General features: G+C 50.0%; 1 protein-coding gene across 1 annotated transcript in view; it reads left to right on the top strand.

Annotated features, from left to right (window-relative positions):
• The window catches only part of LOC137532372 (ghrelin-like), a 369,288-nt gene that overhangs the window by 153,743 nt on the left and 199,099 nt on the right, over window positions 1-16,446 (top strand). The window contains exon 3 of the mRNA XM_068252798.1: window positions 7,157-7,331. The gene's annotated coding sequence lies outside the window, so the exon portion shown is untranslated. The remainder of the gene's footprint in view (window positions 1-7,156; window positions 7,332-16,446) is intronic.

Below are 16,446 nucleotides of genomic sequence, written 5' to 3'. Positions count from 1 at the left end.
GTCACACTGCTGATCGCGATTTTCGGTTTAAAACCGAAAATCGTTCAGCCCTACTAAACGCAGTGTGATGCAATGTTGCTGAGGCTATCTGTTGCTGGTTTCATAATTGTTAGGGCCCGCTCAGATCACAAATGCGGATGGCCAGCGTGCGGAACGCGTGCGGACCGCAACGCGTACGAACGCATGGCCATCCGCGTTTGTGTGCGTTGCGTGGCTGATCCCATCACTGAAAAGTGAATGGGACAGCCACGCGTTTTGTCAAAATCTGCGTGCAGCATGCGTTCCCGGACCGCACAGGTCCGGAACGCATGCAGTGTGAACATCAGACATTGCACTCTATGCAATGTCTGATGTCGTGCGTGTCGGCCTCCTGCACGCGTTTCCAAAATGCGGCTGGAAATGCGTGCAGTGTGAACGGACTATAAAACACAATGCAAAGTACCAGTATGGGCTGCTGGCCGGGGGAGAGCACTCCTGTCTGCTTAGCCTGCCATGTGCAGCAGCAGCGCCCCTGACCACGTGCAGCTCAGTCTGCAGCCACCTGCATCCATATACAGCAGCCCTGTCCCTTACAGCAGGCTCAATCACTACTGTATTCCCCAGACTCACAATATATACACAGCCCTCCCATAGAACTGGCTCCTAACAGTGTCTATGTACATCAATAAGTCTTCTATAGCGGCCAGACGGGGGAGCTCCGCACACAAGTTCCATGGACATTTTACAGTCCGGCCACAAGAGGGAGCTCCGCACACAATGTTGCCAGCTTACATACGCGATCCTGGTTCCTGGCTGCTCCGTGTGATGCCTCCAAGGGCGTAGGCGGGACTCTCCTCCTCGGCTGTGCAGAGCGGTGACTCGTCCACCTCCTCTGGCTGTCAGTGTCTCGAGCGTGCTGTGTCTGCAGAGGGCATGTTTCCGGTCACCTCACCTGCTGCAGATGCCTCGCGCTTCCAGCTCACCCGGCCAGTGCTATATGTAATGTATGCAATAGCATTGCTGACTATACTGTAATATATATATGCTGTATATTAATAGAAGATTAATACTAGGCACAGCATATATTGTCAGGCTGTATAATGGTAAAGCACAGCTTTTATGCAATGATGTAACACTTGTTTCTGCAACTAGGTTTACAATCATTACCTTTGTGCTGTTACTGTGGACTTATCATTCTGGTGGACTATATTTACATTGATAACACAGTCCACTTCAGCTTATAGGAGGGCTATCTAATTCTGGGCTCACCTCCATCTCTTTACCTGAACTCTAGCAATCATTAGGGCTCTTTCACATCACAGAACGTGTGCAGGAACCAATTTCGTGCACGCATTATTACCTGCGGCGTGAACGTCGGGAAGTTGCGGTGCAACGCTCATTAGTGGCGGTAGTTCTAATTCACCCGACGGGAGAACGCCGAGGCTGGACGTTACAAAGCTCCCACATGTGTTACAGCGTATTTGCTCTGGAATGCTTTGTCTGATGTGAAAGTTAGCTCAAAAGTCAAATAGGATTTCATGTTACCTCTCTAAACACAGCCAGGGAGCGGTCCGTCAAAACGCACACTGCAGCTCCTAGTGTGAAAGAGCCCTTACTGGTTCAGCTGTATCACACTGCAGACCAAGTTGCACAGCTGCTGAGCCATAAAACATCACCTGCAATTCTTCTTAGGGCTCATTCACACTAAGTGCTGCGCTGTCAGTTTTGACACATTGCACATAGTGTGCCATCGACATGGTCTATTGACTTTCATGTTACTTTTCACCTTTTCACTGTACACATTTTCCCAATGGGTTCTATTGTGTTGCTGCTGGCAATGTCTGCGCTTTGAGACACCTCAATGTGCATTCCATGCAATTGAAACGCATGCACAAAATTGCATTCATGCATGTGTTCTGTAGTGTGAATGAGCCCTTAGCAATGATGCTGGGGAAATCATGTTTAACAGAGGCCTCCTGACCTGAATCTCGGGCCTGTCATCTGGCATACTGTGATCTTCTGGGCTGTGTCTGTAACCTGAGGTCTGTGTATGGGGCGATGCTGAGCGATATTATACCTGAGGTCTGTGTATGGGGCGATGCTGAGCGATATTATACCTGAGGTTTGTGTATGGGGCGATGCTGAGCGATATTATACCTGAGGTCTGTGTATGGGGCGATACTGAGCGATATTATACCTGAGGTCTGTGTATGGGGCGATGCTGAGCGATATTATACCTGAGGTCTGTGTATGGGGCAATGCTGAGCGATATTATACCTGAGGTCTGTGTATGGGGCGATGCTGAGCGATATTATACCTGAGGTCTGTGTATGGGGCGATGCTGAGCGATATTATACCTGAGGTCTGTGTATGGGGCGATGCTGAGCGATATTATACCTGAGGTCTGTGTATGGGGCCATGCTGAGCGATATTATACCTGAGGTCTGTGTATGGGGCCATGCTGAGCGATATTATACCTGAGGTCTGTGTATGGGGCGATACTGAGCGATATTATACCTGAGGTCTGTGTATGGGGCCATGCTGAGCGATATTATACCTGAGGTCTGTGTATGGGGCCATGCTGAGCGATATTATACCTGAGGTCTGTGTATGGGGCGATGCTGAGCGATATTATACCTGAGGTCTGTGTATGGGGCCATGCTGAGCGATATTATACCTGAGGTCTGTGTATGGGGCGATGCTGAGCGATATTATACCTGAGGTCTGTGTATGGGGCCATGCTGAGCGATATTATACCTGAGGTCTGTGTATGGGGCAATACTGAGCGAAATTATACCTGAGGTCTGTGTATGGGGCAATGCTGAGCGATATTATACCTGAGGTCTGTGTATGGGGCAATGCTGAGCGATATTATACCTGAGGTCTGTGTATGGGGCAATACTGAGCGATATTATACCTGAGGTCTGTGTATAGGGCCATGCTGAGCGATATTATACCTGAGGTCTGTGTATGGGGCGATGCTGAGCGATATTATACCTGAGGTCTGTGTATGGGGCGATGCTAAGCGATATTATACCTGAGGTCTGTGTATGGGGCAATACTGAGCGATATTATACCTGAGGTCTGTGTATAGGGCCATGCTGAGCGATATTATACCTGAGGTCTGTGTATGGGGCGATGCTGAGCGATATTATACCTGAGGTCTGTGTATGGGGCAATGCTGAGCGATATTATACCTGAGGTCTGTGTATGGGGCAATACTGAGCGATATTATACCTGAGGTCTGTGTATAGGGCCATGCTGAGCGATATTATACCTGAGGTCTGTGTATGGGGCGATGCTGAGCGATATTATACCTGAGGTCTGTGTATGGGGCGATGCTGAGCGATATTATACCTGAGGTCTGTGTATAGGGCGCTACTGAGCGATATTATACCTGAGGTCTGTGTATGGGGCGATGCTGAGCAATATTATACCTGAGGTCTGTGTATGGGGCGATGCTGAGCGATATTATACCTGAGGTCTGTGTATGGGGTGATGCTCAGCCATATTATGGTGCAGTTTGGGAAGGGGAGGTGGGGAGTTTAGCTGGCAGTGTGTAGGGCTGGCTCATATTCCACAAGGTGGCTGCTATGGCTTCGATATGCTGAAGCTATGTACACACATGCGAGAAATGTCACCCATAAGAGATCGAGAAACGATCCCTCGGGCAATAATTCGGGGAATGATGTTGTACAGACATGCCTCTAGACTTGAGGCCAGCAATGTGCTCTGTTGCTATGGAGGTGGGCAGAGGGGACGACAATCTGCGTATGACGGAGGCGCTTTAATTAGTGGGTGGGGCTAGTAAAAAGCATTGTGAATGGTTGTGCTTGGGCATCGGGGATCATTAAAAATCCTACCGGACGGAACTTTACTGTTGCCCGAGCAATAGCGATCTGCGGCCTCTGCACACACATAATGATCGTCAGTTGAAACTGAAACAGCGGATAACGACAGACGCATGTGTGTCCCCATTCACCTCTATCCCCCTCTGTTCTCTCCTAAATGCCAGCAGGAGCTGCTTCAGGGTTGGCAGGCACTAGACCCGGCAGCAGGGCCGGGCCGAGGCAGAGGCTGAAGAGGCTCCAGCCTCAGGGCGCAGTGTAGGAGGGGGCGCACAATTCATTCAGCTGTCATTCCCAATTGTGTTTGAAGCACAAAGAAATAACAAAAGGGCATACATAGCAGTGACTGCAAGCCAGATAACTAGAGATTAAGGTGTTGGGGACGTTAGGGGCCCTGGGGCGCCTCTTAGTCTAATAGCAATTAGTGTGTGATGGCTGGGGTGGGAGGGATGCAGGGGCGCACTTTGCTGTCTCTGCCTTGGGTGCTGAAGGACCTTGTCCCGGCTCTGTGCTGCCAGGCCTAACGCTTGTGCACTGCTGCTGACCCAGATCAGCTTTTGCTGGCTCCTAGGAGAGAGCAGAGGGGGATGGAAGTGAATGTGGAGGGGGGGGGGGGGCAGTGGGCATGAGGACTACTCACTGTACCTGCTTCAATTCTGATTGGCCAATTTTACTACTTCCATGCAGTATGAGGTTTGAGGCTTAAGTGCCTCTTTAAAGGACTTACGAGGCGAAATTAAGAAAAAAAGTTAATCACCTGCCTCATCTTTTAAGGCACGGAGGACGCTCTCCGCACCCTCCGTGCCGATCTGCCGGGTCCCCCCGCTCATTAGCCCCCCGGGCCGGCTGCCGACCCCACGGCCCGGGTCGGGCTCTCCTGCCTCTCGTAAAATGGCCGCTTGCTCTGGCCGCGGCTGCATAGCGTGGATCGGGGGGGATGGCCCTAGAGCTGCGCAGCCGCACTCGCGGCTATGCGGACTGCTCAGCCGCAGCCAGAGCAAGCGGCCATTTTACGAGAGGCAGGAGAGCTCGACCCGGGCCGTGGGGTCGGCAGCCGGCCCGGGGGGCTAATGAGCGGGGGGACCCGGCGGATCGGCACAGAGGGCGCGGACGGCGTCCTCCGTGCCTTAAAAGATGAGGCAGGTCATTAACTTTTTTTCTTAACTTCGCCTCGTAAGTCCTTTAACCTCCCTGGCGGTAAGCCCGAGCTGAGCTCGGGCTATGCCGCGCAGGGGGAGATCTCAGCCCCTGGTGCGGCGATTTACAAGCTGTAAAGTGCTGTGCGCGCAGCCAACACTTTGCTAGCCGCGCGCACAGCTTGATCGCCGCCGCTCTGCGGCGATCGGCCGCACGCAGCGGCTAAAGAGGGCCCCCCCCCCGCCAGAGCCCTGCGCTGCCCGGATCAATGAGTTCCGGGCAGCGCTATGGGCTGGATCGGGTGTGCCTGACGTCAGGACGTCGGCTGACGTCCATGACGTCATCCCGATCGTCGCCATGGCGACAGAAGAAGCCAAACAGGGGAACGTGTTATATACGCGTTCCCCTGTTTGCAATAGATGCCGGCGACGATCGGACTAGAGGGCCACATGCGCCCTCTAGTGGTGTTTCATGTAGCTACCACTCTGGTAGCTTTACATGAAACAAAAATTTTTTTTTTTTTAAAAAAAGGATTTTTTCAATTTGGAAAAAAAAAATTAACCGCCAGGGAGGTTAAAGCAGATCCGAGATGAAAAACTAACTATAACAAGTAACTTGTCTATATATCTTATCTAAAGTTTAGATAGTTTACACAGCATATCTAGCTGCAAACAGGTTCAAACGTTTATGATTATTTATTCCTGTGATACAATGAGGGCAGCCATGTTCTGTTTGTCACATTGTCACAGGCTAAGGGCTGGAGATGCTATCAGCTTGCCTGTGTGTAAATGTAGTCCCCTCTCCCCCTCCATCCTCCCCTCTGCCTCTGAAATCAATGGCTAGTAACAACCTCCTCCTCCTCCTGCCCAGACTGAGCTCCCATAAGCCCTTGCTACAGTGCCAAGGCACAATAGGAGCTGTGGGCGAGGCCTGTTTAGTTTTAGGGAATTTAGAGTATTAAAACAAAACAAAAAAGTATTTGGCTTGAGGAATGCCCCATAAACTAAATGAAAGGAACACAATTATGCAATGAGTAAAAGTTTATCTCGGATCCACGTTAAGTTTTGGGTAGGTTGGAAAATGAGAAGCGCCTTTAAAGACCCTTGATGTGACAGAAAATGAGAGAATGTATCTAGGTTCCAGCAACTGAAAATTTCAAATGCAAATAAACTTTTTTATTGTTGATTGTGTCCTCACTTTTATAACAGTCCGGTATAACAGGGAGGTCGAGTGTGTAATATGAAGCTGCTGTAGCCCCCTTCTGGTTACTTATATTTTATTTAGGCTAATTTCACACCAGGACGTTGCGTTAGAGGTTAAGGTTAAGGTCGCATAACGTCCCCCTAACGGAACGCCTGGGGGTGCTGGATCTGGACGTCAGAGTGAGCCGCGTTGTGCAGCTCACTCTGGCGTCAGTGATGCCGTGATGCGCACTCTTATGCGCATGCGGCATCACGTGGTCCCGCCGGCCAATCACCGCACAGAGCGGCTGCTCCAGGAAGTAAACACTGCACGTCATAATGTGCAGTGAATATTAATTAGCCATGTGCCTGGCCGCTCTCCGTTCCTCCCCCACATTACTGAGCATGTGCAAGCAGTCTAACGCGGCTCAGCCGCGTCCAAAGTACTGCATGCAGTACGTTGTCTTGTGACGCAGCATTACAATGTAACGCAACGTCCGCACTGTGAACAGCCCCATTGATTTTTCATTACTGTGCGGTGGGCTGCGTTACAGGCTGCTCTAACGTGCGCCTGTAACGTCCCACTGTGAAACCAGCCTTAGTAACTTCAGATCCAGATAGACATCTGCTGATGGTTGTGTAGCCTTAGGGCTTCTTTCCATTGAAGCGCAGAGCCCAGTGGCTACACGTCACACTCGGCGGATGAGCGGGGCTTGCGACGGGCTAAAGCACCCCGAAATGCAGCAAACCATGAGCGATTCAGCGCTGAATCACCGTGCATGAATGGTAATGGCAGACAGTGCAGTCTATGCACTGTCTGCTGTCCCTGCGATTGCATTTCCATAAGTGTACATAAAAGTGCACTATATGGAAACGAGCCCTTATTTTGTATTTAGTGCCAGTAGAGAGGGTTAGCACACAGCTGACTTCCATGCATCCAGATTTGCTTGCTAATGCTGTCCCTTTCTTCTGTATCAATACAGATGTCTCTAAATATCTGTTTTTGCCTAGAAAAAGTGTGATCACCTGACCAGCCTGAACCGCAATGTTCATCCCACTAGCATTCTGGGACATACAAATCTGCCATGGCACTCTATGGGGCTCTACATCATTACCTTTGGATGCAGCCCCTGGCTCACAAGAAACAAGATACACGGAGGACAACATTATCTCTGAGAAAAAAAAGGTATGAAAGACCATCTTTCAGTAAAACAAAGCAGAAAAAAATGAATACCTTAAAGAGAACCCGAGGTGTGTTTAAAGAATGTTATCTGCATACAGAGGCTGGATCTGCCTATACAGCCCAGCCTCTGTTGCTATCCCAAACCCCACTAAGGTCCCCCTGCACTCTGCAATCCCTCATAAATCACAGCCATGCTGTGAGGCTGTGTTTACATCTGTAGTGTCAGTCTCAGCTGCTCCCCCGCCTCCTGCATAGCTCCGGTCCCTGCCCCCATCCCTTCCCTCCAATCAGCAGAGAGGGAAGGGATGCAGGTGGAGACTGGAGTTCTGCAGGAGGTGGGGAGAGCAGCAGACTGACACTATAGAGATAAACACAGCCAGCTCTGACAAGCTGTTTGTCAGCAGCGTGGCTGTGATTTATGAGGGATTGCAGAGTGCAGGGGGACCTTAGGGGGGTTTGGGATAGCAACAGAGGCTGGGCTGTATAGGCAGATCCAGCCTCTGTATGCAGATAATATTCTTCAAACCCACCTCGGGTTCTCTTTAAGGCCCCTGTTTCCGTTAGGGTTTTTTTGTGTCTGACTTCACATGCAGTGATGCTCAAATCCGGATCCAGAAGGCATCCGGATAGTTCTATCCGAATATCTCCCCGTTAACTGTGCGGGGGGGGGGGTCAATCTTACCTGTCTGATGTCTTCTTTGGTCCGTCCCTCGGTGCCTCCCACGATGCGGTCCAAGCGGCGGTCACGTGATTACAAACACGTCCTCCTTCCGGGTTGAAGGAGGAAGTGTTTGTAATCATGTGACGCGTGTGGAACGCATCGTGCGAGGCACCGAGGGACGGACGAAAAAGACTTCAGACAGATAAGATTGACCCCCCCCGCACAGGTTTACTGGGAGATATCCAGATAGCAACTATCCGGGCATCTCCCGGATCCGGATTTGAGCAGCACTGTTCACATGCACACATCTAAATTCAGAATTGCAGCCTATTGAAATCAATGGGCTGCTTCACAATTTGTGTGCATGAAGAAAAACAGAAGCACTGCTTTTCTTCTTTCTCTGCCTGAAAGAGGTAATATTGTATTATGCAACTAAAAGTGCCCATACATCAGGCTATTTGGCGGTCCATTGACCAACCAATCCGATTATTATCGAATTGGTTGAAAATCGGTGCCATCAAGTGCAGACCCAATCGATGATACAACCAATTTGAGACCGAAAGTTGGTTGCTCGGGTATGCGGCGGTATGGCGGCCGATTTTGAAATGAGCACGAAACCCCCGCCGCTGCCGCCTTAATGTATAAATGTGCCCACCTGTGTGTGCATTTTTACATTACCTGTCCTGTAGCAGCCTCCTCACGGTGTCTGTAACCTCCGGGTGGCCTCCGTACACGCCACCAGCGCACAGCGTGCAACGCCAGACACTATGCGCCAGTGGCGTGTACAGAGAGCCGCTCGGACGTTACGGACACTGCGCAGAGGCTGCTACAGGACAGGTAATGTATAAATGCACACACTGGGGGGGCACATTTATACATTAGGGGGGCAGCGGCTGGGCGGACGCGGTGGGCACAGCCGATTCCCTTAAGATTTCATGCTTAAATCGGACGGGAATTGGCCTGCAGTATATGGGCAGCTTTGGTTAACAGACAAATTTATCTAATCAAATTCGATTAGAGTTAAATTTGTCTTTGTCGAACCTGCCCATGATCTCCTGATATATGGGCACCTTAACAGTTTTTCTCCAGTCAGGACCCAGTGAGACTACTGATAAGGAATTACAGAGCCATAAACTACTTTATTCTAGGAAGCCCAGTTCTCTGCCAGGAGAGGATAGAAATATAAAAAGGTCAATATTTCATATTTCTGAATAGAGCACTAGTGGCTGGATAGTGTACTGGTTAAGGGCACTGCCTTTGACATGGGAGACCAGGGTTTGAATCCTGGCTAGGGTCAGTACCTATTCAGTAAGAAGTTCAAGGCAAGACTCCCTAACACTGCAGGGTGGCCTCTTGAATGCGTCCCAGTGGCTGCAGCTCTTGAGCGCTTAGAGTCTGAAAGGAGAAAAGCGCTATATAAATGTTCGGTTTATTATTATATATTTCAGCACTCTGAGGCACAGAGACAGACTGTTACATTCAGCTGAGACAAAACAATAAATACGCTTTCTTTAAGTTTTTAAAAATAGAACACAAAACCGTGGGATATCTAAAAGTCATTTTACCTCTTCACTTAAGTGGCACTTTAAATGACTGGTAGCGTGTCCCTTGAATAACATCAGTATGTCCTGCAAATCAGGTGATTAAGGGCCCTTTTCCACGAGCAGTTGATAAGCAGTGAAAAGCGCGCAGTTCAGCCGCTTGTGGAAAAGGGCCTTGAAGGAAACCTAAAGCAAAAAGAAAACGGTTTCACTTCTACCAACAGCCTGCAGATGCCCTGTGCTCGTGCCGTGATCCTGCCATGCTCCAGTCACCTGCAGTGCCGCAGCTGGATTCATAGGCCCGGTCTACGCACCTCCTGATTGCATCCCCATGGATTTGTGTAGTATGGGAAAATCTATACTTCATATGCACAGAGCAAAGCAACCAGCATTGTTTACAAGGAAATAAATATGGCAGCCTCCATGTGCTGCTTTTATCATAATTTAGGCTTCGTCTTTTAATGGCGCCCAAATTACTGGCTGAGCGCTGCTATAGCCGTAATTCACATGGCACCTATTGCAGCTCCCAAATCTCCAGCGCTGTTCTTGCCCGATTACCCCTGAGACTGATCCCCGTCCATCCAGGAAACTGCATACTGCATTAGAGGACCCTTTGTTTCTCATAAATCTACCCCCTTCGGGTCCCGAACCAGCTGCAGAGTGAACTCACCAGTCCGGCGACACGCTCCTCCATCAGTCCATGCGCTGCTGTCTTCCTCTCTGCAGGGGCCCCTCTGCACCGTGACCTGGCGGTATGTTGTTATGTAATAATATGCCATGAAGAGGCAGCTAGAGGAAAGACGGGAGCACACATACTAACGGAGGAGCGAGCCGGCCGGACAGGGGAGTTCACTTTGCAGCTGAACACTCTGCAGAGTACAAGAAAGTTGGGGAGACCTGGGGGTGTGGCAGCGGGCTCAGGAGCCCTTAGCTTTACCCTATGAAAATGCCGGCTCTGGGTTTGTGAGGCAGAACCTGAATTTTGCAGAAGCTAAACCGATATGGGAGCTGCAGAGTTACACCGCCGGCAGATAACGCATCTTAATTGTACAGTTGTTCTGCACTCTCTATTAGTCGCTGTGCATTTTCCTGCACATTTGTATGTATTGGGCCATAATGCATAAAAAGTACATGCAGCAGTGGGTTATGAAAAGCTTTTATTTAAAGGAATGCTGAGCAGTCGTAAAAAATTAAATTAGTACTCACCTGGGGCTTCCTCCAGCCCACCATAGGCTGCAAGGTCCCCCGGTGTCCTACTGGCTCCTCTCCCAGCCCTGCTGGTGGCTCTGGTAATGGCGACTTTTGGGCTGAAAGTTGTCCGTATACTTCCAGGAAGACCATGCTCTGCGTCCTCATGCCAGCCGCTACGCATCATCACGCTGGCCGGAGTGACAATCCTGCGTCAGACTGTAACATTGGCCGTCATGCTGACGCGGAACGTGAACTTCCTGGAAGTATATGGACAACTTTCAGCCCAAAAGTCACTGTTAACAGAGCCACCAGCAGGACTGGGAGAGGAGCCAAGAGGACCCTGGGGGACCTCGCAGCCTACGGTGGGCTGGAGGAAGCCCCAGGTAAGTACCAATATCATTTTTAATTCAGGGTCCCTTTAAAAACACATAGATGCAGGGCTGGTTTACACTGAATCAGCTGCTTTCAGCTATATCGCAATGTACAATTAATGCTCAGTGCAGGTAAAGGAATTTTCCATGTTTCCCTAAAGCCCGGTACACACTTTCAATCTTGATTGGACAATCACTGACCAATTTTATCATCTCCATGTAGTATGAGTTTCAACAGATATTGAAAACTACGAACAGATTGGGTAGGTAATCTCTCATTACTACACCCATTTGGTAAAATTGGTCAGTGATTGGCCAATCATAATTGAAAGTGTGGTGATGCGCTGATCCTACTTTTTTGCGCAATTTTCAATTTTACTTGGTAGCGCGCCCAGGCTATGCATATGCATAGGTAGGATTTAGTTAGTGTTAGGTCCCCTCCCATGGAGGAAAGACTTCTTCGACAGTGGGAGGGACGAGTACTTAACAAGTTGCATGCAAACTGTTAAAGGAAACCAACATCCTCCAAGTGGTAGACAGGTCATGTGTATGCTCAGTGTGTATTTTATCCCATAAGTGGGGCTTGCACTCTTTTGCAGGTAGGCACTCATCTGTTTTTAAGTAGCGCTGTTCATTTCTTTGCTATGTACTAATTTAATTTATTTTTGGTCAGCTGCTCCCTCTTAACAGCTTTGCTTTTGGTGTATATGCAGAGCCTCTGTTTGGGTTCAAGGTGCGTTTGTAGTTTCTGGGGGGGCTCAGCGCATCTCTGAGCAGAGGCCATTCGGAGGCGGCCTGGTGATGTTCTGCTCCCACTTTTTTGCGCAATTTTCAATTTTACTTGGTAGCGCGCCCAGGCTATGCATATGCATAGGTAGGATTTAGTTAGTGTTAGGTCCCCTCCCATGGAGGAAAGACTTCTTCGACAGTGGGAGGGACGAGTACTTAACAAGTTGCATGCAAGCTGTTAGGGCTCGTTTCCACTAGTGCGGCGTGCGTCTCGTAGACGCACGCCGGCACTGAGCGGGTGGGCGGGATCGCAGGCGATTCCCATCAGCCGTGCCATGCACGGCTATGGGAATCGCAGCCTCCGCCGCGAATTCTGTGGGGGTTTCCGGCCGAATCGCTACTGCAAGCGATTCGGCCGGCGGCGCCGTTGTCCCCTATGGCAGAGTTTCCCCGCGCGATTTGCCTGCGGGGAAACTCTGCGGATTCGCGGCCGTTTCCGCGAGAGTGGAAACGGGCCCTTACAGGAAACCAACATCCTCCAAGTGGTAGACAGGTCATGTGTATGCTCAGTGTGTATTTTATCCCATAAGTGGGGCTTGCACTTTTTTGCAGGTAGGCACGCATCTGTTTTTAAGTAGCGCTGTTCATTTCTTTGCTATGTAAGTGCCATTTATTACAAAGTGATTTACAACTTACCACGAATTTACCAAGCATTCACCCAGGAATTCAAACAGGATTCAACAGCCACAGGACTCTGCTGGAAACTACTACTCTGTATCCACAACTGCCTCCAATGCTATTGCTAAAAATGCCACTGCTGGACATATGTTGCACAGCCAGGTACACTCTGCTTCTTCATTTACACAGGTTTGCTTGCACTAACTGCATACTCATATAAACTGTTTAGGATTTACTGCAGTGCTTTGCTAAATACCGGCTATCAGCAAAGAGCAGAAACGCTACCCACCAAAGCACCCCAAGTGTGAACTGGGGTGCTAACTGCATTTTGCAAAATGTTGCATGCAGCGCACTTTTGCGATATACGCACATCACAGGCACTGCAAGGATTTACTGCAGTGCTTTGCTGAATACCGGCTATCAGCAAAGAGCAGAAAAACTACTTACCAAAGCACCCCAAGTGTGAACTGGCCCTTAAGGGCCCTTTCACACCAGAGGACTTTTTCGGCGTTTTAACGTCACAGCCGAAGTTGGTGTTTTCTAGTGTTGGGCGAACAGTGTTCGCCACTGTTCGGGTTCTGCAGAACATCACCCTGTTCGGGTGATGTTCGAGTTCGGCCGAACACCTGACGGTGCTCGGCCAAACCGTTCGGCCATATGGCCGAACTAAGAGCGCATGGCCGAACGTTCCCCGAACGTTCGGCTAGCGCTGTGATTGGCCGAACGGGTCACGTGGTTCGGACCCGAACGCGCTCTGATTGGCCGAACTGTCACGTGGTTCGGGTAAATAAATACCCGAACCACGTCATATCTCCGCCATTTGTCTGTGGGTTTAGCTTTGGGTAGGCAGGCAGGGTAGTTCGCGCTCCAGCCACGCTAGCCAGGGTCCCCCCCAGTCATTGTGTGTCGCTGCTGGGAATAGTAGTACACCGCTCGCTCAGCATTCTGTTTACTGCCACTCTGTGTACCTCGCTCAGCCACACTATATAGCATTCTGTTTACTGCCACTCTGTGTCTGCTGGGAATAGTAGTACACCGCTTGCACAGCCACACTATATAGCATTCTGTTTACTGCCACTCTGTGTACCTCGCTCAGCCACACTATATAGCATTCTGTTTACTGCCACTCTGTGTCTGCTGGGAATAGTGGTACACCGCTCGCTCAGCCACACTATATAGCATTCTGTTCACTGTTCTGTGTCTGCTTGGAATAGTGGTACACCGCTCGTTCAGCCACACTATATAGCATTCTGTGTACTGTTCTGTGTCTGCTGGGAACAGTAGTACACCGCTCGTTCAGCCACACTATATAGCATTCTGTGTACTGTTCTGTGTCTGCTGGGAACAGTAGTACACCGCTCGCTCAGCCACACTATATAGCATTCTGTTCACTGTTCTGTGTCTGCTGGGAATAGTGGTACACCGCTCGCTCAGCCACACTATATAGCATTCTGTTCACTGTTCTGTGTCTGCTGGGAATAGTGGTACACCGCTCGCTCAGCCACACTATATAGCATTCTGTTTACTGTTCTGTGTCTGCTGGGAATAGTGGTACACCGCTCGCTCATCCACACTATATAGCATTCTGTTCACTGTTCTGTGTCTGCTGGGAATAGTGGTACACCGCTCGCTCAGCCACACTATATAGCATTCTGTTCACTGTTCTGTGTCTGCTGGGAATAGTGGTACACCGCTCGCTCAGCCACACTATATAGCATTCTGTTCACTGTTCTGTGTCTGCTGGGAATAGTGGTACACCGCTCGCTCAGCCACACTATATAGCATTCTGTTTACTGTTCTGTGTCTGCTGGGAATAGTGGTACACCGCTCGCTCAGCCACACTATATAGCATTCTGTTCACTGTTCTGTGTCTGCTGGGAATAGTGGTACACCGCTCGCTCAGCCACACTATATAGCATTCTGTTCACTGTTCTGTGTCTGCTGGGAATAGTGGTACACCGCTCGCTCAGCCACACTATATAGCATTCTGTTCACTGTTCTGTGTCTGCTGGGAATAGTGGTACACCGCTCGCTCAGCCACACTATATAGCATTCTGTTCACTGTTCTGTGTCTGCTGGGAATAGTGGTACACCGCTCGCTCAGCCACACTATATAGCATTCTGTTTACTGTTCTGTGTCTGCTGGGAATAGTGGTACACCGCTCGCTCATCCACACTATATAGCATTCTGTTCACTGTTCTGTGTCTGCTGGGAATAGTGGTACACCGCTCGCTCAGCCACACTATATAGCATTCTGTTCACTGTTCTGTGTCTGCTGGGAATAGTGGTACACCGCTCGCTCAGCCACACTATATAGCATTCTGTTCACTGTTCTGTGTCTGCTGGGAACAGTAGTACACCGCTCGTTCAGCCACACTATATAGCATTCTGTGTACTGTTCTGTGTCTGCTGGGAACAGTAGTACACCGCTCGTTCAGCCACACTATATAGCATTCTGTGTACTGTTCTGTGTCTGCTGGGAACAGTAGTACACCGCTCGTTCAGCCACACTATATAGCATTCTGTTCACTGTTCTGTGTCTGCTGGGAATAGTGGTACACCGCTCGCTCAGCCACACTATATAGCATTCTGTTCACTGTTCTGTGTCTGCTGGGAATAGTGGTACACCGCTCACCCGTCACTGTATAGCATTGTGCTCTGTGTCGCTGCTGGGAATAGTGGTACTGTATAGCATTTCTGTACTGCCACTGTACTGCTGCCAGTCAGCGTGTACTGTAAGGATAAGTGAAATGAGGAAGAAATCCGGTGAAAGAGGGAGGGGCAAGGGAAGAGGTGTTTCCCCTGACGGTTCACGTACAGGCCACAGGGGAGCACCCAAGAAAACCCACTCAATACCACCCATGTTGTCCAGGACAACAACCCTCACAAATCCAAAAGAACAGGACCAGATAATTACTTGGATGACCTCTCAAGCGTCCAGCAGTGGGTTAAGCAGCACCAGCACATCACGCACGAGGTCCGAGTCCTCAGCCAGTTACAAGGAGCCAGTGGGCACAAAGCTGACACAACCGGCAGCGACACCACGCACACAACTGCCAGATAACCAGTCCGATGAATTACCTCAGGACACAATGGGGTATTCGCAGGAGCTATTCCCAGCCCAACAAACTTCCACCTTTCAAAGGTCAATGGAGGAACAGCCAGAAATGTTGTGCCTGGATTCACAACCGTTAACTGTGGGAAATGTACCGCGCACTGAAATACGAGGCGAGTCCGAAGAGGACTCGGAAACCCAAATCCCAGAGCAATTTGGGCAGGAGGGGTTGCAATTGCAGGAGGTCGGCCGACAAGATCTGGAAGACGACGTTGGAGTGTGCTGCGCAGAGGTTGTTGTGGGGAGCTCTACTCCACGGCGGTGGCCCACAATGACATATGACGAGTTTGAGGAGATGGAAGAGGAGGGTATGGACAATGTGGACAGAGACCCAGATTTTGTTTGTGAACGAGAACATCGCCGTCGTAGCAGCAGCACAGATGAGTCTGTTGAAGAACACACTGCTGCACGAGTTCGCCTTGTGCCACAAGGTAGGCGGCGCGCAATTTCAGGCACCACAAGCGTGGAAGTTCAAGTGAGAGGCAAAAGAGGAGCAAACAGAAATCGCCAGCAAGGAGGCAGGTGCTCCAAAGTCTGGGCTTTCTTTGAAGACTGCACTGAGGATGTTACCATGGCGATTTGCAAGGTGTGCAAGACCCGCCTGAGCAGGGGGAAAAATATTAACAACCTCTCCACCACCAGCATGAGCCGTCACATGCTATCCAAACATCCCACTCTTTGGGCAAACGCGTCAGGACAGGGTACCAGAAACAACACTGCCTCCCTTGGGTTCACCAGACCCGCCTCAGCAGCAGCAGTAGCCCAGCCATTGCGTGGTTCACAACATTCACAAACATCAGACGACGCTGACACTGTCACTTTCCGGAGTAG

The sequence above is a fragment of the Hyperolius riggenbachi genome, chromosome 9 (assembly GCF_040937935.1).
Source record: "Hyperolius riggenbachi isolate aHypRig1 chromosome 9, aHypRig1.pri, whole genome shotgun sequence".
NCBI lineage: Eukaryota > Metazoa > Chordata > Amphibia > Anura > Hyperoliidae > Hyperolius > Hyperolius riggenbachi.
This window is presented reverse-complemented; position numbering and strand designations above follow the sequence as displayed.